The following is a 26450-nucleotide window of genomic DNA, read 5'->3' as shown; positions in this document are numbered from 1 at the left end:
TAGAAATTATTGGAAACTGAAGACAGCCATGACATTATGTTCTTTACAAGTGTATGCAAACTTTTGACCACGACTGTATATATATATATATATATATATATATATATATATATATATATATATATATACTACCATTCAAAAGTTTGGGGTCACATTGAAATGTCCTTATTTTTGAAGGAAAAGCACTGTACTTTTCAATGAAGATAACTTTAAACTAGTCTTAACTTTAAAGAAATACACTCTATACATTGCTAATGTGGTAAATGACTATTCTAGCTGCAAATGTCTGGTTTTTGGTGCAATATCTACATAGGTGTATAGAGGCCCATTTCCAGCAACTATCACTCCAGTGTTCTAATGGTACAATGTGTTTGCTCATTGGCTCAGAAGGCTAATTGATGATTAGAAAACCCTTGTGCAATCATGTTCACACATCTGAAAACAGTTTAGCTCGTTACAGAAGCTACAAAACTGACCTTCCTTTGAGCAGATTGAGTTTCTGGAGCATCACATTTGTGGGGTCAATTAAACGCTCAAAATGGCCAGAAAAAGAGAACTTTCATCTGAAACTCGACAGTCTATTGTTGTTCTTAGAAATGAAGGCTATTCCACAAAATTGTTTGGGTGACCCCAAACTTTTGAACGGTAGTGTGTATATATATATATATATATATATATATATATATATATATATATATATATATATATATATATATATATATATATATATATACATACACACATTTCTGGGTAAGGGACCCCTTATATATATACATATATATGCAGGTTTCTTAACCTTTATTTACCCAGGAAAACTAATAGAGTCCTTTAAGAAAACAAAAACAAATAGTGCAACATCTTCCGACTGTATCACGTCCTCCGGCGTCCCCCACAGGAGCGTCTCATGGCCCCTTGCTTTAGCATGCAGGGGCTGCGGCGCCTTCCCATCCCGACACCCCCCCCAACCCCACCCCACCTTCCCCCGCCAGTGCCATGGATCAAAGTGACACTTGGTCAGCATCAGCACATTATGAACTATGGCCACCTGCCACAGTAGACACATTGTTCCCTCAGTCTCTACTAATGTGAGGAATATAGGGGCCGGGCAAACACTAGGCTGCTGACAGCTTATTCTCTTTTTCGTGTGTGTGTATCTTTGTGTGTGTTAACACTCGCTATCAGTTTTTTACATTCCCCATGCTTCACGAGCAATAACAGTAAACAAATGACTCAAGTTAAGAATTCCGTCAATCTTGGCGCCAAAATGGAGTCACTGTTTGTTACACATAAATGACCTTAATAACAATACTGCAATAGCATAGAGCGGAGGGGTCCATTTGAATCCCGCGGCTTGTTTTTTTATTGGCCGGCAAAACCTTTTAAAGACAAAATTAAAACATTACACAAAAAAACTAGAATATGCAATTTTGGGAGAAATTGCGTACGAATGCTGAAATGTGCGAGGCGAACTTAAACGATAACGTTAGCATGCAAACGGATGGAATGCATCAAGTACCGAGTTATATGACTATGAAGCATACGCATGGAAAATTAGCGGGGGGGCGTTAGCATGTTAACTGTTAGCATGTGTTACAGGCATAGCCTTGGGCAACTTGCTCGGGGTCCTGTAGTTGAACTCTGACCTGACCTGGGGGGTGGTAGCAAAAGATATCAGAAAAGAAGTGGGTGGCAATAGAGGAGAAGTGCGAGTGATAGGAATTGTTGCTGTAAAAGTGATGTTTGTGCCTGAAACTACCATGTTGGACAAAAAACCCCAAAAGGAAAAATACTGTAAACTTGTTGAGTTGGTTTCCAACTCACCAAGCCAACTCAAGTGTGGTCGGTTTGTCCCTCGCTACAGTTCCAGGTCTGAAGGTACTGCCTCTATCCAAGTATCAAGTACCAAATGATATGACTAAATGATATGGCTAACTAAGTTAGCATGCTAGTGTTAGCATGCTAAATTGCCAATGTTAGCAATTTTGAACAGTCGGCATGTTTCAAGTACCAAGTTATGTGACTCTGAGGTGTCCAGCCGTAACATTGGCTAAAAAAGATGTTATGTTAATGTAAGTAATGCTGCCTGAGCAAACCTGTGGCCACCATACTGAACAGCACAGTCTGATTGTTTTGGTGTAGTCTAGTGGCCAATACTGCTGTAATATTGGTATTTGTAGTTCATTTAGCCCAGGGTTGTCCAAACTTTAACCGGCGAGGGCCGCATTCAGTAAAACGGAAGGACGCTGGGGCCATTTTTGACACATTTTGTTCGCTAAAGATGCTAAAAGCAACCAGTGTATGTCAATATATGCTCAGCTAGCTGAACAAAACATCCCTGTTAGCTTTGTGTTGTAGGTGACAAAGAAAATAAGTGCCATCGAACAACAAGGGCTGTCAAAATTAACGAGTTAACTCATGCGATCAGTCACCAAAAATATTGCATTAATCATGTAAATACGCAGATTAATCACACAGTTTATTTTGCTCCTTTACCGTAAACGGACTCTATCAATGAAATTACATTTGTGACCAATTATTGAGGCCTTTTTAACTCAATTTAAATTTTGAAGTTAAATTAAATCATGCAAGCGAGTAATAGATGTGATTAGTCAATTTCAAAAGTGTGATTAATCTGATTTTTAAAGTGTATTGTTTGACAGTATTACTAACAACGTCTCGGTAATATTGATTGATTGATTGATTGAGACTTTTATTAGTAGGTTGCACAGTACAGTACATATTCCGTACAATCGACCACTTTTCGAACATGTTGAAAAGAGAAACTGGAAATTGTGATGTATCATTTTGTATGCTTGCATGTTGGAAATAAACTCAAAAACTCAAACTAAATGGTAACACCCAAATACGTTTTTCAACTTGATCAATTCATGGTATAAATATATACTATCAGCATAATAAAGTCATCACACAAGTTAATCATCAGAGTATATACATTCAATTATTTACATTATTTACAATCCGGGGGGTGGGATTTGGAGGGGGTTGGGGTGGGGGGGTTAGGTTTGGTTGATATCAGCACTTCAGTCATCAACAATTATATCATCTGAGAAATTGACATTGAAACAGTGTAGGTCTTACTTCGTAGGATATGTACAGTGAGCAGTGAACATAGTGAGCTCAGAAAGCATCAGAACAAGTATATACATTTGATTATTTACAGTATATTTATAGCGAGAATTCACTGAAATTAAAGTATTTCTTATATATATATAGTACAGTACACAATAATGAAAACACAGTTGTTCTACTACCTGTACTGTACTTGCTGCTTACTTTAAAAAAAAAACAACACTTACCTTTCACTATTTGAGTAGCCTTTGTTCTGCCATTTGAGTACTGGCGAGCGATCTCTGAATCCGGGAACATATCCTTCACGGATTTGTTGAAAACATCCGCAAATGAGAACGGGATGTTGCTTGCAAGGTGGCCCATAATACTGCGTTGTCGCCGCCTTGTGCTTCTCTGACCGTTCATGAGTGACTATATCCATTCAAGCACTGTGTTATGGGTTATAGATAAACCTATGGATAACGGAGACATATAATAGTCTCCTTTTCAGGTGAGAGGACGCTAAAGGCAGTGCCTTTAAGGCACGCCCCCAATATTGTTTGTCCGGCTGGAAATTTTGGACATTACTACTTGCCGTAGTTTTGAAGCAATGCATGATGGGTATCCGGATGTTGTGTGTCAGTGTATTAACGTGCCGGCTGGAATAAACACACGCGGAGAAATAGCTCCGTGCCTGCCTACTTTATGGGTTATAGATAAACCTATGGAAAACGGAGACATAAATAATAGTCTCCTTTTCAGGTGAGAGACGGCGCTAAAGGCAGTGCCTTTAAGGCACGCCCCCAATATAGATGTCCGGCTGGAAATCGGGAGAAATTCGGGAGAATGGTTGCCCCGGGAGATTTTCGGGAGAGGCACTGAAATTCGGGAATCTCCCGGAAAATTCGTGAGGGTTGGCAAATATGATGTAATGCTTCAAAATGATTAATTTAGGGCAAAATCACATAGAACAACTACAAGCCAAGATGTGTTGAGTTAGTTTAGCATATTTATTAACCTATATTGTATTGGTTTTAGTATATTTCATGTAAAAACTCAACTTTGTATTAATGTGGCCCTCACTGGGCTTAGAGTATCTCACAAGTGAGTACATGCCCTACACTTCAGTTTTTATTGCGATATACATTATATTGCCAAAAGTATTTGTCCACCCAATCAAATGATCAGAATCAGGTGTCCTGGGATCCATTATTTAAATTTGTTTTAACAATTAATTTGTTTTAACTATTAAATTAACCTAAAATATGACTTATTTTATCTTTGTGGAAAATATTGGACACAATGTGTTGTCAAGCTTATGAGATGTGATACAAGTGTAAGCCACTGTGACACCATTGTTAATTTGTTTTATGTTTTTATTTTTTTTATAAATGGCTGTAATGATAATGTCAATGAGGGATTTGTAATCACTGCTATTTTGGAATTGTTATTAATATTGATACTGTAGTTGATATTATTCCTTTTTGTTTGACTACTTTTGGATTGTTTTGTGTCATGTTTATGTGTCTTCTCAAATTGCTCTGTTGATTGCTATTCTGAATGTTGCTGTGCCGAGTTTGGTTCTGGAATTGGAATTGTGTTGTTATGGTATTGTTGTTTGTTGTTTTGTTGCATTGATTAATAAAAAAATAAATTAAAAAAAGAATCAGGTGTCCTAATCACTTGGCCCGGCCACATGTGTATAAAATCAAGCACTTAGGCATGGAGACTGTTTCTAGAAACATTTGTGAAAGAATGGGCCGCTCTCAGGAGCTCAGTGACTTCCAGCGTGGAACTGTCATAGGATGCCACCTGTGCAACAAATCCAGTTGTGAAATTTCCTTGCTCCTAAATTTTCCTAAGTCAACTGCCGGCTTTATTATAAGAAAATGGAAGAGTTTGGGAACAACAGCAACTCAGCCACGAAGTGGTAGGCCAAGTAAACTGACAGAGAGGGGTCAGCGGATGCTGAAGCGCGTAGTGCAAAGAGGTCGCCGACTTGCTACAGTTGCTACAGAGCTCCAAACTTCATGTGACTTTCCAATTAGCCCACGTACAGTACGCAGAGAGTTTCATGCAATGAGTTTCCATGGCCGAGCAGCTGCATCTAAGCCATACATCACCAAGTCCAATGCAAAGCGTCGGATGCAGTGGTGTAAAGCACGTCGCCACTGGACTCTAGAGCAGTGGAGAAGCCTTCTCTGGAGTGATGAATCAAACTTTTCCATCTGGCAATCTGATGGACGAGTCTGGGTTTGGAGGTTGCCAGGAGAAGGCTACATTTCGGACTGCATTGTGCCGAGTGTGAAAATTGGTGGAGGAGGAGTTATGGTGTGGGGTTGTTTTTCAGGAGTTGGGCTTTGCCCCTTAGTTCCAGTGAAAGGAACTTTGAAAGCTCCAGGATACCAAAACATTTTGGACAATTCCATGCTCCCAACCTTGTGGGAACAGTTTGGAGCGGGCCCCTTCTTCTTCCAACATGATAGTTCACCAGTGCACAAAGCAAGGTCCATAAAAACATGGATGACAGAGTCTAGTGTGGATGAAGTTGACTGGCCTTTCACAGAGTCCTGACCTGAACCTGATAGAACACCTTTGGGATGAATTAGAACGGAGACTTAGAGCCAGGCCTTCTCGACCAACATCAGTGTGTGACCTCACCAATGCGCTTTTGGAAGAATGGTCGAAAATTTCTATAAACACACTCTGCAACCTTGTGGACAGCCTTCCCAGAAGAGTTGAAGCTGTAATAGCTGCAAAAGGTGGACCCACATCATATTGAACCCTATGGGTTAGGAATGGGATGGCACTTCAAGTTCATATGTGGGTCAAGGCAGGTGGCCAAATACTTTTCGCATTATAGTGTATCTTCTCAAAAGAAATTACAGTGGTACCTCGGGATAAGAGCGCCCCAGTTTTTTGGGATATGAGCTGAGTTTTAGTTTGTGAGCAAAAATATGAGTTACAGGCATCCCCACCATTAGTTGGCGTAGCGAATGTCACAGTGAACCTGGAAAGATCCGACCAATACATCTGGTCTTACTCGCTAGCATTAGCTTTATAATTAGAGATCGACATAACTTGGTTTTTCCAACACTAGGAAGGAAGAGAGTGAGTGTGAAAAACAGTGCAGAGAAAAAGAAGTGGGTGATATTCATTAAACCAAAGAAAGAAATCATCAAAAGTAAGACCAAGCGTTAAGCAGACTTGGTGAATCAGTTGGAGCGGGCCAATGCTAATCTGCACCATACTGAAGCAGAATGTGTCAATAACGCCAGCTGAGGACGTAAAAACCATAATCTAATCGGCGGACATTTACCCATGAAAATAGATAAAAGCTGATGATGTTGTGTTTGACAGAGAAGCAGCTCTGAGGAGAAGTAAATGCTGTACGTTATTACACTACACTACTTTGTAAAATTACTGTACGTGTTTGTACTACATTTTATTGCAGTGGTGTGCAAAGTTTTCCATTTTCAGCCCGCAGCTGTTTTTTTATTTATTTATTGGCCCTCGACGTGTTCTAAAAGTGAACCAAATGTATTAATAATGCTGAATATTAAATACAACACTAACATTTTGTGTTAGCTTTGTCAGGTATAATACAAAAGCTTATTTTATTGTTTTCCAATAGTTTAACATATACTAATTTGTTTAATCACCTTTAATGGACATTCTTTAGTTTGTAAGTATGCGGCCCTCGCTGGAAAACTTTTGGACACTCTTGCTCTATTGTTTTGTTTTACACACAATATTTCTTATCTAAAAGTTTATTTTTATTTTTAAAAGGCATGTTAAAATTTTGCTATTTTATAAATGTATTTTAATTCATTTCAATGGTTGTTTGGCGAAACAAGTTTTTCAAGCTGTGTCACAAAATCAATCAAACTTGTGTCACTTTTGAGTTTTTGTTTGGTCAACCTTGTGCATTTTGAGCTCGAAATAACAATTCCCTGTCTAAACAGGCTGCGTTAGACATCAAAACAATTTCTAACCAAATTTTACTGTAAATGCGACAATTGGCTAATTTCAGTTTTCCAATTTTTATTGTTTTGTCAGCCTTGAGCGGTTTGCGCTCATTTGCGCACCAAAATCGATTTAACGACTTTTCAGCATTGAGCAGAGACTCATAGTCTGCTGCCTAAACGGGCTGCAGTAGACATGAACAAAAAGTTATAAGCAAACCTCCGATAAATACTTAAGTACATGAATATACAGTTTCAGAAAAATATGAGTATACACTCATTCAATTTTAGCGAGCATTTCATTATCTTCTCAATGAACAATACTTCAGAACAGTGATTCTTAAACTGTGGTACATGGGCTTCATTTAGTGGTACGCCTAAGAGTCACTTGATTAAAGTACAGTGTTTTATTTCCGTGTATTGAAACACAGGATTACTGTTCACACTGTGTGTACTGTTACAGTGGCCAAAATATTAAATATATACTTGTTAAATTAAACCTCTGCCTTGTTTTAAATGAATACTTAGGCCTACTATGCTACTGTACTTCAATGTTGGTAATTATAGGGGTACTTGGAGAGCCAAGTTTTTTCTGAGGTGGTACTTGGTGGAAAAAAGTTTGAGAACCACTGCTTTAGAATATACTTTAGAGTAGTCAGTGTATAGCAGTATATATGTACTATCAACACAGTCATTATTGTGTTAATATCTGACAACACAATCACCTCAGTTTGTGTCGTCGGAGTGAATATTTAGTGTTAATTCACTTCCTCTGCTCTATGATAACATCATTGGTGGAACTGGTGGGTAACACACCTTGCTATCCTCATTCCTTCCTTCCTTTTGTCTTTCCTTCCATTTAAGGATGTCCAGTTTGGTTTAGGTATTGATGTGACATCTTGAAGGTGTGTTTGGGCTCCTTATTTGTGTTGGAAAATCTTCATTTTAAAATTCATGTGTTGACTGAATGAACCGCAGCTCCCCAATTGTCGGAAGCACTCGTGTGTGGTATCACCACTTTGCCTGACGGTAGGCAAGACACAATTATACTGCTACTTACTTGTGTTGCTAAATATTGATATTAATTCTGAGCACAAGCTGTACACTGACTGCTCTAAAGTACGTCATTTCTAGTGACAAGATATGTTGTCATTAAATATGCTTGCTGGAAGTTAGACTGTAGATGAAAAGACGGACAGATGTGACATTAGCAGGTAAAACGTGCCCCAGAAAGCAATTAATACGTGAAATGGAGCGAAAATGATGAGCGCGCAGAAGATGATTTGATTACTTTCTATTTTCTTTGCACACTAAAGTGAGCTTCATGAAAGTCCATTTTGTACACAAATTAAACTTTTAATGTTGCTGCTGGCAGATAATAATAAAATGTCTTGCATTTAAAAGTGAGTGCAAATGATGGAAGTCGTCTTCCGGCGTCGGGAATTAATTCTGCAACTGCGCTTCTTTCGACATAGCGTAGCTCCAAAGTTCACGCTGCATGAACACCTTAATATGCATGGCCTTCACCTTTTTTACGGGCTCGTAAAAAGTGTTGAGTTGTGCCTAATTCCTTTTATAATGCAACGCAGATGATAATTTATCAAGAGCGGCAGTGTATGTTAATGAGGACTCTCTGTGGGCGAGGTTTTAAAAAAAAAAAAGGAAAGCAAAGTGGACATGAAAAGGTCAATAATATTGTTTAATGCGGCTTTGATGATTTGCATTTTTCCGCACATATTTTAGCCCATGAAAGGTTGTTAATATTTCACAATAAAACACCTGTATTAACCCATCATTTCAGAATAAGTGCATTCTTACAAATTGTGTACCTTTTATAACCACGCATGCATTTGAATAGAGCTCAAATAATAATGTTGTATACAAAAGGTCCAAAATGTGATGTTCTGGCCAAAAAACAACAACAAAACCTCCAAATTGTATCTAATGGTGGACCTTACTTGTTGAAATTCATTTAATCAAGTCATTACTCAAAGAAGTGTGCATGTGTGCCCTTTCCAGCGCTGTGAGGTAGTCTCTCCTTGATGAAGTCAGGGTGTCCTGAGCCTGGGGCAGCCCCCATCCTGCCCCCCGATGACAAGCAGCATCCTGGTAAGGTCGGCGCCTTTCACACTCTCAACCAAGTCTTGCTTTTTTCCACCTTTGTCGGTCCTGTCATCTTGTAGAAAGTCTTACCAGGAATCTTGACATTATCATCGCAGTGTATTTTGATATTATAACTTCCCCATGTGACCCTATACTTTTGTCCTGTAGCTCTCATCAGTGACCTATGACCTAGATAAATGCCCACTGCAAATTTCGTCACCATAAGCCCACATTTGTTTAAACATGCTGACATTAGCGTGCTGATGCGGCGCGCCCACGCCAATCGGTCGTCCGTGTTTCAGCTGACGACGCTGGAGACGTTGGCGGGATTAGCTGAGTTCGGAGAATCTTTGCATTGTTGTCAGTCAACGTTTATTTGTGGGGCGTAAATGTAACAGAATGGAAAGAAAAACTCGACAAGATCTAGATTTTTTTAAAGACATCCCGGGTCTTGGGTCTTATCGGGTCAAAGAAGAAGAAAGAGTGTCCCAATTTGGCCAAGGTCCATCCATACTTGTCCTAATGTTGTCTACTGTATGTGCTGTGAAATATACCTTAATGCCAGTGGTGTGCCCTCAGGGCCAGCAAGGCCTTCTCTGCTGGCCTAACATAACCAGAAATCATGATCATATTTAAAGATAAAAGTAATTTTTAATTTACTTTCCCTAAATATCTACTAGTGTTCATATTCTCTTCATGTCATATTATGCTCCTTCCAGTGCTGTTGTTTTTAGGTTATAGAGTTTTTATCCAATCAGAATTCAGAGAGCTTACGTTGCCATGATGTACCAAATTTGCTCGGGCCTTCAGAATCAACAATGCGGGCGTCCGTGCACTGTTAGTGAATGGGGACATACAGTTGACAGACAGTTGCAATAGCCAATCAGATCACAAGTTGTTGTCAGTAAGGTCTTCTAGCTGGCCTAAGGCAAATATATACAGTATTTTTCAGACTATAAGTCGCAGTTTTTTTCATAGTTTGGCCGGGGGTGCGACTTATACTCAGGAGCGACTTATGTGTGAAATTATTAACACATTACCGTAAAATATCAAATAATATTATTTAGCTCATTCACGTAAGAGACTAGACGTATAAGATTTCATGGGATTTAGCGATTAGGAGTGACAGATTGTTTGGTAAACGTATAGCATGTTCTATATGTTATAGTTATTTGAATGACTCTTGCCATAATATGTTACGTTAACATACCAGGCACGTTCTCAGTTGGTTATTTATGCGTCATATAACGTACACTTATTCAGCCTGTTGTTCACTATTCTTTATTTAATTTAAATTGATTTTCAAATGTCTATTCTTGGTGTTGCGTTTTATCAAATACATTTCCCCAAAAAATGTGACTTATACTCCAGTGCGATTTATATATGTTTTTTCCCTTCTTTATTATGCATTTTCGTCCGGTGCGATTTATACTCCAAAGCGATTTATACTTTGAAAAATACGGTACTGTGATGTTATGAGCTAATCAGTGTTTTTCAACCACTGTGCCGCGGCACACTAGTGTACCGTGAAATACAGTCTGGTGTGCCGTGGGAGATTATATAATTTCACCTAATTGGGTTAAAAATATTTTCTACAAACCAGTAATTATAATCCGCAAATGTGCCGTTGTTGAGTGTCTGTGCTGGTTAGAGCTCGGCAGAGTAACCGTGTAATACTCTTCCATATCAGTAGGTGGCAGCAAGTAGCTAATTGCTTTTTAGATGTCGGGAACATGGTTTGTCGTGATCACAATATGCAGACGACAGCGGGAGGCAGGTAAAAAGGTATCTAATGCTTAAACCAAAAATAAACAAAAAACATTCAAGCTTAGAGATGGCTATGCAAACCTAAACTAAAATTGAACTGGCTGCATAGTAAATAAAAAAAGAATGCTGGACGACAGCAAAGACTTAAGGCATGTGGAGCAGACGGTGTCCACAAAGTACATCCGTTCATAACATGACAAGCAACACCAAAATATTGCAAGACAAGAACTAAAACACTACACACAGGAGAACACCAAAAACCTCAAAACAAGTCAAAGCGTGATGTGACAGTACACCTACTTTGAGACAATAGCTATAGTGATGCATGCTTGGTCATAGTTTGAATTCATATCCAACAATTGCGAGAACGACTTTTTACTGTCAATATCGGCTGCTGAGTTTAATTTTTTAATGTTTTCTGCTGGTGGTGTGCCTCGAGATTTTTGCAATGAAAAAAATGTGCCTCAGCTCAGAAAAGATTGAAAAACACTGAGCGAGATAACATCATAACTCCATTACCCAGCATGCCACAGTAGTGACGAGCATGCGCAGTAGCCCCGTTTAGGTTGAATGTTGCCATGCCGGCAGCTGGATGTTTTTAATGAGCACGCTGTGGAGTAAACTTTAAGAAGTCAGCAAACGTGCCTCGTCTGCATCTTTTATGATTAGACAAAACAACACATATATTTGCAAAGCCATTTTCAAGAAGGATATTTAAAGAGAAACTACATCTTGTGAGACGAAGTCGGCCAACCCCGGAAGCTCGACTGGATTCTACAGATTGTGAGTTCATATATTTTATTACCTTATTTTTTCATGTTTGATATGTTTTTTGCTATTTTAATTTTGACAGTACCACATAAGACATGTTTTAATTGCTGATGCGGTCTTATTGATTTTTAAATGTGCCAGAAAATAACCCGTTTTGTACACTGTTGGTGATGATTCAATGTCCAATAGTTCGTAAATGTGTTTCTGTATAGTATTTCTCCAGCAACGGTCATGTGGGGACATCAATGATGGTATTTTGAGAGGTAATCATTAGACACAGGACATCACTGAAGGCCTAGGTGGGAAACGCACAGCCCGCCACTGGTTAATGCTAACGCTACAATCTTTGTAGTTACATCGGGATTTATTTTTTCTAAACCAAGGGTGTCCAAACTGCGGCCATTTTTAATTGTCCATCCACATGTTTAAAAAATAAGATTCATTCATTATGAATGAGATAGTAGATTAGTAGTTCCACCAATTATTTTCATATCCAAATCCCATTTGTTAGATTATGCCCGCAGCAGTTTTAATTTTGACAGCAGTTTATAGTTTAGTTTTAGTTAGTCTGTTATCAAAAATGTAATTTATTCAAATTTTAGTCATCTAAATTGGTTTAGTTTTAGTCAACGAAAGTTTATTTGAAAGTACCTTTATTAAGACTACCTGCAACGCATTTGTTTATTACAATAGTAGCATGATAATGTAGTTAGTTATTTTTTGCTGCACTTTCAGTTACTTTTTCTATTTTTTTCTGGCAAAGCAGGTATGTATGTGTTGTGAAACGGAGCTATGATGCACGTAATTTGTTTATGAGCGGGACAACCAGAAGCAGCAAATACACATACGCGGCGGGGAAAATTTCATCTATCCATCCATTTTCTACTGCTTGTCCCTCGTAGGGACGCGTGGGGCTGGAGCCTTTTATTTGTAAATAAATGTCCGTCTCAAGTAAATATATAGGAAATGTTGCTTCAACTTCCTCTGCACGTGTGACGTAAGCGCGTAGTACCACGCCTTCAGATTTACCATTAAATAAACCATTCCTTGAGGAGGAGAAAATTAAATTGATCACGGTTTTGAAAAGAAGTACTGTAAATTCTGGACTATAAGCCACTACTTTTTTCCTATGCTTTAAACCCTGTGGCTTGTAAAACGGCGCAGCTAATTTATGGATTTTTCTTAGCTAACAGCCTTAATGCAAATAGTTTTCATGCAAATACACTTAAAGCCCCACTTAAGATCTTTCAGCATTGGTTGATTTTGGTGGCCCCAGTGGACCAAAGCGGTAGTGTTTTGCCTGAAGAAAAAAACACATTTCCCTTGAGGACCAGCGCATAGCGTCGTAAATCGTCAGAAAGTACTGTCACGTACTTACAGTACAAACTGACACGATAACACCACAATGATTCATTAGGACTTATCTTTCCACAGTAGAAACCTACATATTTTACTCAAACTTTATATTTGTTGTTTGCAGTCATCGCATTGTGTTTTCTTTATACAGTAATTTTGAGTTTATTGCAAGGCTGGTCTTCTCAGTGTGGAACTATCAAACTGGTAGCTATTTATTGCTATCACGCAAATATCCGATGCTAACATTACCATTATCATTTTGATTTGAGCATCAAAATTTACTTACTAGTTTATCAGGAACACAGCCAAGGCAGCATCGATCTGAAATCCCTCCTCATCTTTGAGCTCACGCCAGCGAGTAAAAGCCGGGCCAATGTTGATCCTTGACTGTCCTTTTACCCGGGAGGCCCCCTTTTTTTTGTTTTTTTTTGTTTGCCAGACAATTGTTTTTTGTTTTGTTTTGCAGCTTCTGCCATGATAGCAGTAATTGCACATAGGCGTCGGCGTTAACTTCCATCTTAGCAATGAATGGAGGAAGGGGGAAGTGACATTTTTTTGTGTGGCAGGGTTCCTGCCATCCACCTCAAAATTGCGTAGTGCTAGTGATAGCGATACAGACCCCCTCAGGCTATGACAGAGGTGTCATTCAACTAGTTGTAAGTACATGTATCTTCCCAAAAGTTATGAAAATATATTATGAAGGTTGAAAAGTTACTTATAGCTGCTTTAAATGGTCTGTTATTGTTTGTGCTATGCCGCCATCTTTGGGACATGTTTGCTCACTGCAGGTGCTGCTGAGTTAATGCGGACAGTGTTTTCTTTTGTCTAAAGCTTTGAACCGGAAGTAAAAGTGCCGTTCCATATTCTAATCGTCCATAACGTTTCTACTCAAATGGCTGCGGTAGTTGTGACCCCAAGATGCAGGAAACGGGAGAACGATGTGCAGGTAAGAGTCTTTTAATATACTCAAGAATAGGAAAAAGCAGGCATGCGTGCAAACGGTCCCAAACATAATCAATCCTCGAGCCCTGACGAACAGGCGAGGCAGGCTCAAATAGCAGCCTGATTGGCAACTGCAACCAGGTGTGTCAGGCTGCCAATCAAGAACAGGTGAGGGAAACGAGCGCTCAGGGAGACATGCAGGAAATGGAACAAAATTAAGAGCGCCGACAGGAAACAAACACCAAACAAGGAACCACCACCAGAAGTGAAGTGAGAGATCGTCACAGTTTGTAAGTTTTACAGTATAACATATTTTTCGGACTATAAGTCGCAGTTTTTTTCATAGTTTGGCCGGTGGTGCGACTTATACTCAGGAGCGACTTATGTGTGAAATTATTAACACATTACCTTAAAATATCAAATAATATTATTTAGCTCATTCACGTAAGAGACTAGACGTATAAGATTTCATGGGATTTAGCGATTAGGAGTGACAGATTGTTTGGTAAACGTATTGCATGAATGACTCTTACCATAATATGTTACGTTAACATACCAGACACGTTCTCAGTTGGTTATTTATGTGTCATACAAACCCAGTTTCCATATGAGTTGGGAAATTGTGTTAGATGTAAATATAAACGGAATACAATGATTTGCAAATCCTTTTCAACCCATATTCAATTGAATGCACTACAAAGACAAGATATTTGATGTTCAAACTCATAAACTTTATTTTTTTTTTGCAAATAATAATTAACTTAGGATTTCATGGCTGCAACACGTGCCAAAGTAGTTGGGAAAGGGCATGTTCACCACTGTGTTACATGGCCTTTCCTTTTAACAACACTCAGTAAACGTTTGGTAACTGAGGAGACACATTTTTTAAGCTTCTCAGGTGGAATTATTTCCCATTCTTGCTTGATGTACAGCTTAAGTTGTTCAACAGTCCGGGGGTCTCCGTTGTGGTATTTTAGGCTTCATAATGCGCCACACATTTTCAATGGGAGACAGGTCTGGACTACAGGCAGGCCAGTCTAGTACCCGCACTCTTTTACTATGAAGCCATGTTGATGTAACACGTGGCTTGGCATTGTCTTGCTGAAATAAGCAGGGGCGTCCATGGTAACGATGCTTAGATGGCAACATATGTTGCTCTAAAACCTGTATGTACCTTTCAGCATTAATGGCGCCTTCACAGATGTGTAAGATACCCATGTCTTGGACACTAATACGCCCCCATACCATCACAGATGCTGGCTTTTCAACTTTGCGCCTATAACAATCCGGATGGTTCTTTTCCTCTTTGGTCCGGAGGACACGACGTCCACAGTTTCCAAAAACAATTTGAAATGTGGACTCGTCAGACCACAGAACACTTTTCCACTTTGTATCAGTCCATCTTAGATGAGCTCAGGGCCAGCGAAGCCGACGGTGTTTCTGGGTGTTGTTGATAAACGGTTTTCCCCTTGCATAGGAGAGTTTTAACTTGCACTTACAGAAGTAGCGACCAACTGTAGTTACTGACAGTGGGTTTCTGAAGTGTTCCTGTGCCCATGTGGTGATATCCTTTACACACTGATGTCGCTTGTTGATGCAGTACAGCCTGAGGGATCGAAGGTCACGGGCTTAGCTGCTTATGTGCAGTGATTTCTCCAGATTCTCTGAACCCTTTGATGATATTACAGACCGTAGATGGTGAAATCCCTAAATTCCTTGCAATAGCTGGTTGAGAAAGGTTTTTCTTAAACTGCTCAACAATTTGCTCACGCATTTGTTGACAAAGTGGTGAACCTCGCCCCATCCTTGTTTGTGAATGACTGAGCATTTCATGGAATCTACTTTTATACCCAATCATGGCACCCACCTATTCCCAATTTGCCTGTTCACCTGTGGGATGTTCCAAATAAGTGTTTGATGAGCATTCCTCAACTTTGTCAGTATTTATTGCCACCTTTCCCAACTTCTTTGTCACGTGTTGCTGGCATCAAATTCTAAAGTTAATGATTATTTGCAAAAAAAACATCAAATATGTTGTCTGTGTAGCATATTCAACTGAATATGGGTTGAAAATGATTTGCAAATCATTGTATTCTGTTTATATTTACATATAACACAATTTCCCAACTCATATGGAAACGGGGTTTGTATAACGTACACTTATTCAGCCTGTTGTTCACTATTCTTTATTTATTTTAAATTGCCTTTCAAATGTCTATTCTTTGTGTTGGGTTTTATCAAATAAATTTCCCCCAAAAATGCGACTTATACTCCAGTGCGACTTATATATGTTTTTTCCCTTCTTTATTATGCATTTTCGGCAGGTGCGACTTATACTACGGTGCGTCTTATACTCCGAAAAATACGGTAACTACAACTATTCATACTTACTAAACATCCCATGTGGGATGTCTGTAGTAATTATTAATTTCTACTTTTTTTTTAGAACCCAACAAAAACCGCGATAGTGTGTAGCCCCAAACTTTGACGCACGATGCGGCGAAGAACGACTGTTGTGAAACACTTTTTAAAATAGTTACTTTAAAATTTGTTGATCATGACTTACAGATAATGAAAATCAATGTACAATTGACACAAATGTGTTTTTTTTAAAAAAAAACGTTGTTACGTTTTACAGAACAATAAAATGGCCCATAAAAAGTCCAGTACAGCATGGTTACATAGTGTACTGCTTGTCGTGTTCTCTCCGTCTGTCTCTCACTGAGACGAAACGCTCGCTCTTCTGTCAGCCTTAACAGCTGTCATGTTGCGTTCAATGACTGGCGCTTCAAACCGCCATTCACTCCAGAGGATAACGAGATAATCTAATTACTCTAATCAACACAAACCCTCGCTAAAACGCTGCTTCTGAAAAAGCATATTAATTTTTAAATCGGCCTGAGATCAATTTAAGTCTATTTTTAGTCTGGGTGAAGTTTTGTATTGATATGACAGCTTTCAGAATGCAAGCGTGCGTCAAGAAGGCGCTGACAGTCAGTTGTGACAGTTGGAAAGTGTTGTTGAAAAGGCGCCCGGTGCGGACACTCCAGGCAGCCAGACGGAAGATTTGCGGGCTGTGATGTGCGCGTGTCAAACGACTTATCTTGCTAAGCGCAACGCCGCCTGGCACGCCACCATCGGAAACTTCAAACGGCGGCGAGCCTTCAAACGCGTCAAAATTTAAAAAAAACGGACGGGCCGTGGCGCTCGAACACATCAGTCATGTAGCCGGCAGCGCAATGAGCGAGGTGTCGTGTGCACTCAACAAGACGACACTTGAAGACACGTCTTGATGACGCTTTCAATTTGGACTGACTGCAAGTCATAACGTCTGTTTGGTGACTCTCATATCCAAATCTTCCAAATCCGAACCAATTAGTGCTTTGGTTCCTGACGACAATTAGCGGTTGAGCGATGACGCAGCTGCAGGAGTTCACATTTGAAGAGCAAAAACTGATGACACTATAGTCTATGATTTTTGTCCTCTTTTAGGCCTAAGTGCGCTTGAACACAACTCATCACGATTACTTGTTTGCACACTCTTGGCATTCTCTAGATGAGCTTCAAGAGGTAGTCACCTGAAATGGTTTTCTCTCCACAGGTGTGCTTGAAGTGCATCAAGAGAATGCCAAGAGTGTGCAAAACAGTAATCATTTCAAAGGGTTGGTTATTTTGAAGAAACTAGAATATAAAACATGTTTTCAGTTACAGTATTTCACCTTTTTTTGTTGAGTACATAACTCCACATGTGTTCATTCATAGTTTTGATGCCTTCAGTGACAATCTACAATGTAAATAGTCATGAAAATATAGAAAAAGCATTGAATGAGGAGAAGGTGTGTCCAAACGTTTAGCCTGTACTGTAAATATTATAAGTTATTAGTTAGAACATTTCAGCTTTTTCTCATTATATACCGATTTTTTTTTTCTCTTTTTCTTACATTTTTACAGTTTCCTTTTTCCCCATGTATGAATATAATAAAAAAGAATAATATGATTGTGTAACTGCATCACGTGGTGTATCAAAAATTCTGCCTGTAAGGAATATTAATATTACATTTACCAGTGTTTTTTATGGTAAATGTTTAAATGAATTCATAGGTTAGTATTATTAACTAACTAAAGTTTGTGTACATTTTAAATATATTTTACTTTTATTTTGAGAGGTCCTAATGTTTTAGATCAGCGTGTCTAAACTTTTTTCACCAAGGGCCACATCTTGAAAAGTAAAGTATGTCATATTTGAATGTTTTATTAATCAATCAATCAATCAAAGTTTATTTATATAGCACTTATTCACAAATGTCTCAAAAGGCTGCACAAGCTACTACGGCTCAGATCCCAAATCAGGGCAAGAAAAAACTCAACCCAATGGGAACAACGAGAAACCCTGGAAGGGACCGCAGCTGTGGGGACCCCCTGGGGTCTATTTAAAGGTTAGAGTATACAAATGAGTTTTAAGATGGAACTTAAATGCTTCTACCGAGGTAGCATCTCTAACTGTTACCAGTAGGGCATTCCATAGTACTTGTGCCCGAAAAGAAAACGCTCTAAAGCCTGCAGACTTTTTTTGGGCTCTGGGAATCACTAATAAGCCGGAGTTCTTTGAACGCAGATTTCTTGCCGGGACATATGGTACAATACAATCAGCAAGATAGGATGGAGTTAGACCGTGTAGTATTTTTTACGTAAGTAGTAAAACTACTGGTAGGGTCTCCCAAGACAAACAGGTTCTAGGTGAGGGATCAGACAAAGAGTAGCTCGAAGACTTCTATGAGAATACAAAAACAGAGACTCCGATTTCCCTCGCCCGGACGCGGGTCACCGGGGCCCCCCTCTGGAGCCAGGCCCGGAGTTGGGGCACGATGGCGAGTGCCTGGTGGCCGGGCCTGTCCCCATGGGGCCCGGCCGGGCACAGCCCGCAGAGGCAACGTGTGTCCCCCCTCCAATGGGCTCACCACTCATGGGAGGGGCCATAGAGGTATGGGTGCATTGTGAGCTGGGCGGAAGCCAAAGGCAGGGCACTTGGCGGTCCGATCCTCGGCTACATAAGCTAGCTCTTGGGACGTGGAATGTCACCTCGCTGGGGGGAAGGAGCCTGAGCTAGTGCGCGAGGTGGAGAAGTTCCGGCTAGATATAGTCAGACTCACTTCGACGCACAGCAAGGGCTCTGGAACCAGTTCTCTCGAGAGGGGCTGGACTCTCTTCCACACTGACGTTGCACGCAGTGAGAGTCGCCGGGCTGGGGTAGCAATTGTTGTTTCCCCCCCGGCTCAAAGCCTGCACGTTGGAGCTCAACTCAGTGGACGAGAGGGTAGCTTCCGTCCGCCTTCGGGTGGGGGGACGGGTCCTGACTGTTGTTTGTGCTTACGCACCAAACGGCAGTTCAGAGTACCCACCCTTTTTGGATACACTCGAGGGAGTACTGGAAAGTGCTCCCCTGGGTGATTCCCTTGTCCTACTGGTGGACTTCAATGCTCATGTTGGCAACGACAGTGTAACCAGGAGAGGCGTGATTGGGAAGAGTGGCCGCCCGGATCTGAAACCGAGTGGTGTTTTGTTATTGGACTTTTGTGCTCGTCACAGATTGTCCATAACGAATACCATGTTCAAACATAAGGGTGTCCATATGTGCACTTGGCACCAGGACAACCTAAGCCGCAATTCCATGATCGACTTTGTAGTTGTGTCATCGGATTTGCGGCCTCATGTTTTGGACACTCGGGTGAAGAGAGGGGCAGAGCTTTCTACCAAAAACCACCTGGTGGTGAGTTGGCTGCGATGGAGGGGGAGGATGCCCGACAGACCTGGCAGGCCCAAACGCAGTGTGAGGGTCTGCTGGGAACGTCTGGCAGAGTCTCCTGTCAGAGAGAGTTTCAATTCCCACCTCCGGAAGAACTTTGAACATGTCACGAGGGAGGTGCTGGACATTGAGTCTGAATGGACCATGAGTCTGAATGGACCATGTTCCGCACCTCTATTGTCAAGGCGGCTGATTGGAGCTGTGGCCGCAAGGTAGTTGGTGCCTGGAACCCGTTGGTGGACACCGGCGGTGAGGGATGCCTTCAAGCTGAAGAAAGAGTCCTATCGAGTTATTTTGGCTCATAGTACTCCGGAGGCAGCGGACCGGTACCGACAGGCCAAGCGGTGTGCGGCTTCAGCGGTCGCGGAGGCAAAAACTCGGACATGGGAGGAGTTCGGGGAAGCCATGGAAAACGACTTCCGGACGGCTTCGAAGCGATTCTGGACCACTATCCGCGGCCTCAGGAAGGGGAAGCAGTGCACTGTCAACACCGTGTAAGGTGAGGATGGTGTTCTGCTGACCTCAACTGCGGATGTTTTGGATCGGTAGAGGGAATACTTCGAAGACCTCCTCAATCCCACCAACACATCTTCCTATGAGGAAGCAGTGCCTAGGGAATCCGTGGTGGGCTCTCCTATTTCTGGGGATGAGGTTGCTGAGGTAGTTAAAAAGCTCCTCGGTGGCAAGGCCCCTGGGGTAGATGAGACCCGCCCGGAGTTGATCTTGAGTCTTGGTTGACAAGACTCTGCAGCATCGTGTGGACATCGGGGACGGTTTTTCTGGATTGGCAGACCAGGGTGGTGATTCCTCTCTTTAAGAAGGGGAACCGGAGGGTGTGTTCCAACTATCGTGGGATCACGCTCCTCAGCCTTCCCAGTAAGCTCTATTCAGGTGTACTGGAGAGGAGGCTACGCCGGATAGTCGAACCTCGGATTCAGGAGGAACAGTGTGTTTTTCGTCCTGGTCGTGGAACTGTGGACTAGCTCTATACTCTCGGCAGGGTCCTTGAGGGTGCATGGGAGTTTGCCCAACCAGTCTACATGTGCTTTGTGGACTTGGAGAAGGCATTTGACCGTGTCCCTCGGGAAGTCCTGTGGGGAGTGCTCAGAGAGTATGGGGTATCGGACTGTCTGATTGTGGTGGTCCGCTCCCTGTACGATCAGTGTCAGAGCTTGGTCCGCATTGCCGGCAGTAAGTCGGACATGTTTCCAGGGAAGGTTGGACTCCGCCAAGGCTGCCCTTTGTCACCGATTCTGTTCATAACTTTTATGGACAGAATTTCTAGGCGCAGTCAAGGCGTTGAGGGGATCTGGATTGGTGGCTGCAGGATTAGGTCTCTGCTTTTTGCAGATGGTTTGGTCCTGATGGCTTCATCTGGCCAGGATCTTCAGCTCTCACTGGATCGGTTCGTAGCCGAGTGTGAAGCAACTGGGATGGGAATCAGCACCTCCAAGTCAGAGTCCATGGTTCTCGCCCAGAAAAAGGTGGAGTGCCATCTCCGGGTTGGGGAGGAGACCCTGCCCCAAGTGGAGGAGTTCAAGTACCTCGGAGTCTTGTTCACAAGTGAGGGAAGAGAGGATCGTGAGATCAGAATCAGAATAGTTTTATTGCCATTGTTTGAGAACGGGTTCACAAACTAGGAATTTAGGAATTAGGAATCGACAGGCGGATCGGTGCGGCGTCTTCAGTAATGTGGACGCTGTATCAATCCGTTGTGATGAAGAAGGAGCTGAGCCTGAAGGCAAAGCTCTCAATTTACCAGTCAATCTACGTTCCCATCCTCACCTATGGTCATGAGCTTTGGGTTATGACCAAAAGGACAAGATCGCGGGTACAAACGGCCGAAATTAGTTTCCTCCGCCGGGTGGCGGGGCTCTCCCTTAGAGATAGGGTGAGAAGCTCTGCCATCCGGGGGGAGCTCAAAGTAAAGCCGCTGCTCCTCCACATCGAGAGGAGCCAGATGAGGTGGTTCGGGCATCTTGTCAGGATGCCACCCGAACGCCTCCCTAGGGAGGTGTTTAGGGCACGTCCGACCGGTAGGTGGCCACGGGGAAGACCCAGGACACGTTGGGTAGACTATGTCTCCCGGCTGGCCTGGGAACACCTCGGGATCCCCCGGGAAGAGCTGGACGAAGTGGCTAGGGAGAGGAAAGTCTAGGCTTCCCTGCTTAGGCTGCTGCCCCCGCGACCCAACCTCGGATAAGCGGAAGAAGATGGATGGATGGATGGAGTAGTAAAACCTTAAGTGCATAGGAAGCCAGTGCAGGTGAGCCAGTATAGGCGTAATATGATCAAACTTTGTGGTTCTTGTCAAAAGTCTAGCAGTGTCATCAGCATAACAGTGAAAGCTAACACCGTATTTGCGTTTGATGTAGATGAAGAGTGCAGGGCCAAGAACTGAACCCTGTGGGACTCTGCATGTTACCTTAACATACTCCGAGGTCACATTGTTATGGGAGACGCACTGCATTCTGTCAGTGAGATAGGAGTTAAAGAAAAGGCTAAGTCTGACATACCAATAGGGTTGCAAAGGGGTGGAAAGTTTCCGGTAAATTTCCGGAAACTTTCCGGAAATGTACCACTTCTCCGGAAATTTACCACGGGAAGTTAAGCTTGGGAAGTTTGGAAATTTTGACCATTTTTTGATTATTCAAAGTTGTACACCGTCCATGGGAATTAATGGGTATATATGGGAATTAATGGGGAATTACAATAATTATATATTATTGGGCACTTGTCTATATGCTGCTGCATCTTTGTGGCATTTTTGACGGAGCTCTTTGCAGAGTATTTGCAAATGTACACAGCCTTTCCGCCTACATTGGTTGGGGTGAAATGTCTCCACACAACAGATGGTGTACGTGGCATTATTCGGTTTGTATTTATTTATTCTTGTAAAACACTAATGCAATGCCACACACAGATATAAATAGTCAGCTAAACAACTGGAGTAGTCTTTACAAATATTTTACTGATGGACAAATTAATAGAAATAGGCTAGATGAATAAATGAACACTCAATCAGCATGCTAAATCAAACTATAACTTACATTCTTGTATAACAACAGAATGGCTAGCAGAACAGAAGGCAGAGGAAACTACACGTTTTGATTTAGTATTTGCTAGTTGAACTTTACAGATCACAAAAAAGGTAAATTCGGATCGCTAACATTGTTAGCATAAATGTATGGGATTTAACATAGAGAAAATTAGCATCACGGCTAACGGATACATATTTTCGGTTCATTATGAGACTGTGGTGGTACATAAACCTAGCTAGCTAGATATATTGGCCCCAAAATCATTTAACAAGTACAGGAACAGCTAGCTTTTGATTGATTGATTGAGACTTTTATTAGTAGGTTGCACAGTGAAGTACATTGTGACGGACTCGCGCCGTCTTGGGAGTTCCCTGGACCATCGAATAGAGACATCTGGAGCAGAGTTGACGTTTGTTTTATTTTTTCAAAAACCTCTCACTCTCAGTCGCTTTTCAGCTCCTCTTCTTCGCTCGCTCGTCGTCGTTTGTCTCTGGCTCTCCTCCTCTCTCGCTCCGCGTCAGCCTCTCTTTTGCTCCTTCCAGTCTCTCCCTTGTCTCTCTCTGCTGCGCCCCTTTTCTTCAGCGAGAGGAGATTGGATGTGCGATCCGCACACCTGGGCACGATTGCGGCGTCGCTCCCGGCGCGCCCCGCCTCGCCGCTCGATCGCCGTCCACGCCTCCTCGCCGCCATCTTGGGCCGGGCTCTGGCGTGCCCTGCCTTGCTGCTCGCTCGCCGGCCACGCCTCCTCGCCGCCATCTTGGGCCAGGCTCCGGCGTTCCCTGCCTCGCTGCTCGCTCGCCAGCCCCGCCTCTCCACAGTCCTCCATCGCCAAACGCAAGCCGGGATTCCGACCGGCTGCGCGTACTCCCCCCCCCTTTTTCCGAGGGAGCGGGAAGTGAGGACGGCCAGGTCCTCCTGTGGCCCCGGTCTTCTCCTTTTCTGTGTCTTCTTGGTCTTTTTGGTCTTTTTCTTTGTCTTTTCCTTTGTCGCCTTGGTCTTTTTCTTGAACATAAACTTCTTCTTCTTCTTCTTCAACATAAACTTCTTCTTCTTCTTCTTCAACATAAACTTCTTCTTCTTCAACATAAACTTCTTCTTCTTCAACATAAACTTCTTCTTCCACTTCAACATAAACTTCTTCTTCAACATAAACTTCTTCTTCAACATAAACTTCTTCTTCTTCAACATAAACTTCTTCTTCTTCTTCAACATAAACTTCTTCTTTAACATAAACTTCTTCTTCAACATAAACTTCTTCTTCTTCACCTTCGGGGGGCCATTCGCCACCCCCCGTTTTGTCCGCCAACGCCTGCAGGAGCCGGCAATTTTCTCGGCTGCTTGCCACAAAGCCGGCCAGCGCGCTGACGAGAGCCCACAGGGGATCCTCCTCCCCCGCCTCCGGTGGTCCAGCCAGGTTGGGCGCCAAATGTGACCCCATCTTGGGCCAGGCTCCGGCGTTCTCTGCCTCGCTGCTCGCTCGCCGGCCCCGCCTCTCCACATACATATTCCGTACAATTGACCACTAAATGGTAGCACCCGAATAAGTTTTTCAACTTGTTTAAGTCGGGTTCCACTTAAATTGATTCATGATACAGATATATACTATCAGAGCTTGAGTGGAAGTCTGCCTGAGTAGTCTACAGTCATACAGTAACAAGCAATTACACCTCTATTAAACTTAAATACCATAGATCAAATATACTTACCCCAGTAATATCATCAAAACGTACCTGACTTGATGAAGTCCTTGGGCTTAAATACTAGTGTGGCCTTAATAGCCCTGCTGTAGTGTGTAGCATGTTGGGAATTATCTGCGCATGTGATGGAAGAATGCACGGCACATGTGATGGAGGAATGCACCGTGCAGGGTTGAAATTCTACTGAATTTGCATTAAATCAGGTTGTTTTAGTTAATAATCATGCTGCAAGATCTAGCATGTTGCATTCAATGTTTATTCCCATTAATTTCCCATTTTTTCCCGTTAATTCCCATGGAAAGTTTCCAACTTTGCAACCCTACATACCAATACGTGTTTTGATACGTTCTAATGAAATGCTATGATTGACGGTAGTGAAAACAGCGCTAAGATCAAGAAGCAGCAACATGGATGACGCATCAGCATCCGTAGTTAGCAATAGGTCATTAGTCATTTTTGGGAGGGCTGTCTCCGTAGAGTTATTTGCTCTGAAACCGGACTGAAAGGGTTCACAGAGATTTTAGAAGCTAAGTGTTCATTTTGCTGTTGAGCAAAAAATTTAAGGGAAGGTGGGACACCGGCCGGTAGTTTACCATGAGGTCAGGATCGAGGTTAGGTCTTTTGAGCAGAGGTTGAATAACCACTTTTTTTAATGCTAGGCGAACACCAGAGGAAAGTGATAAGTTAATAATATTTAGCACTGCTGGTCCTAATATAACAAACACCTCCTTGATAAGTTTCCCAGGATGTGGGTTACGTAAACATTTTGTGTGTTTTGTCCCATTTACAAGTTGCAGGAGTTCCTCTGTTATTTCTTCAAAAAGAGAGAGATTATTTCGGAGGGAAATATTCGCCGTACATACATTTGTGTCTGCGTTAATAGAACCCAGTTGGAGCTGGGACGCATTATTTTTAATCTCCTTTCTATAGAGTTAAAAAAATTGTATTAAAGAATTTCAAAAAGTCATCAGCCGAGTGGGTGGAGCAACTGGGGGGAGTCCCTTGTTGAGTCAGCGATGCTACTGTATTGAACACATATTCAGGATTGTTTTTTTTGAGGCGGATGAGATTGGAGTAGTAATTAGTTTTGACTAAGGTAAGCGGAGTGTTTTAAGTTATTAAACTATTACTCCATGCTTGATGGTAAACCTCAAGTTTATTCGCACGCCATTTGTGTTCCAACTTTCTACATGATAGTGTAAAAGCTCTGGTTTCTTCTGTGAACCAAAGGGTACGCTTTTTAGTTTGTTTTGTTTAGCTTTAGTGGTGCTATACTATCAATGGCGTTGCACAGGGCATTGTTAAAGTTGTTAGTGAGGTTATTGATAGAGCCCACATAATTTGGTAATGGCACCAATCCTGAAAGCAGTAGGTTAGCAAGAGTCGTATTTGTGGCAGCATTAATGTTGTGGCTGCTAAAGCAGTGATTATTAGTAGCTTGTTGACAATGAGTCAGAACTTCAACTTTTATAAGTTAATGATCGGACATTACTTTAGTGTACGGGAGTACCACAACTTTGGAAGTGGTGACACCCCAAACAAGAACAAGGTCTATCGTATTACCATTGTGATGCGTGAGTTCATTTATTATTTGTGTAAGACCACAGCTATTAATTATAGTCTGGAGCGCCACGCACGAAGGGTCTAACGGAGTATTCATATGGATATTAAAATCCCCATTATAACTGTATTATCTGCGTGCGTCACTAAATCAGCGACAAACTCTGAAAATTCACTGATAAAGTCAGAATAGGGCACGGGGGGCGTTAGATAACAGCCAGATCGAGAGGCAGCGGTGTGACAGACCTAATAGTAAGCACCTCAAATTATTTATATTTATTACTTAGGTTAGGGGTAAGGTTAAGGTTTTCATTGGATATTAGTGCGACCCCTCCACCCCTTTTAAGGGGACGGGCAATATGTGCACGTATAGTTA

General features: G+C 41.8%; 1 protein-coding gene across 2 annotated transcripts in view; it reads left to right on the top strand.

Annotated features, from left to right (window-relative positions):
- Positions 1–1685: 1685 nt before the first annotated feature.
- Positions 1686–26450, top strand: part of LOC133655901 (teashirt homolog 1-like) — a 124231-nt gene continuing 99466 nt past the window's right edge. The window contains exons 1-2 of one of the 2 annotated variants that reach the window (XM_062056511.1): positions 1686–1875; positions 9054–9143. The gene's annotated coding sequence lies outside the window, so the exon portion shown is untranslated. Of the gene's footprint in view, positions 1876–9053; positions 9144–14137; positions 14264–26450 lie in introns of those variants that run through there. The other variant, XM_062056512.1, reaches the window with a different exon arrangement.

This window comes from Entelurus aequoreus, linkage group LG08 (assembly GCF_033978785.1).
Source record: "Entelurus aequoreus isolate RoL-2023_Sb linkage group LG08, RoL_Eaeq_v1.1, whole genome shotgun sequence".
Taxonomy (NCBI): domain Eukaryota; kingdom Metazoa; phylum Chordata; class Actinopteri; order Syngnathiformes; family Syngnathidae; genus Entelurus; species Entelurus aequoreus.
Note: the sequence above shows the minus strand (reverse complement) of the source record. Positions and strands in the feature narration are given on the sequence as shown.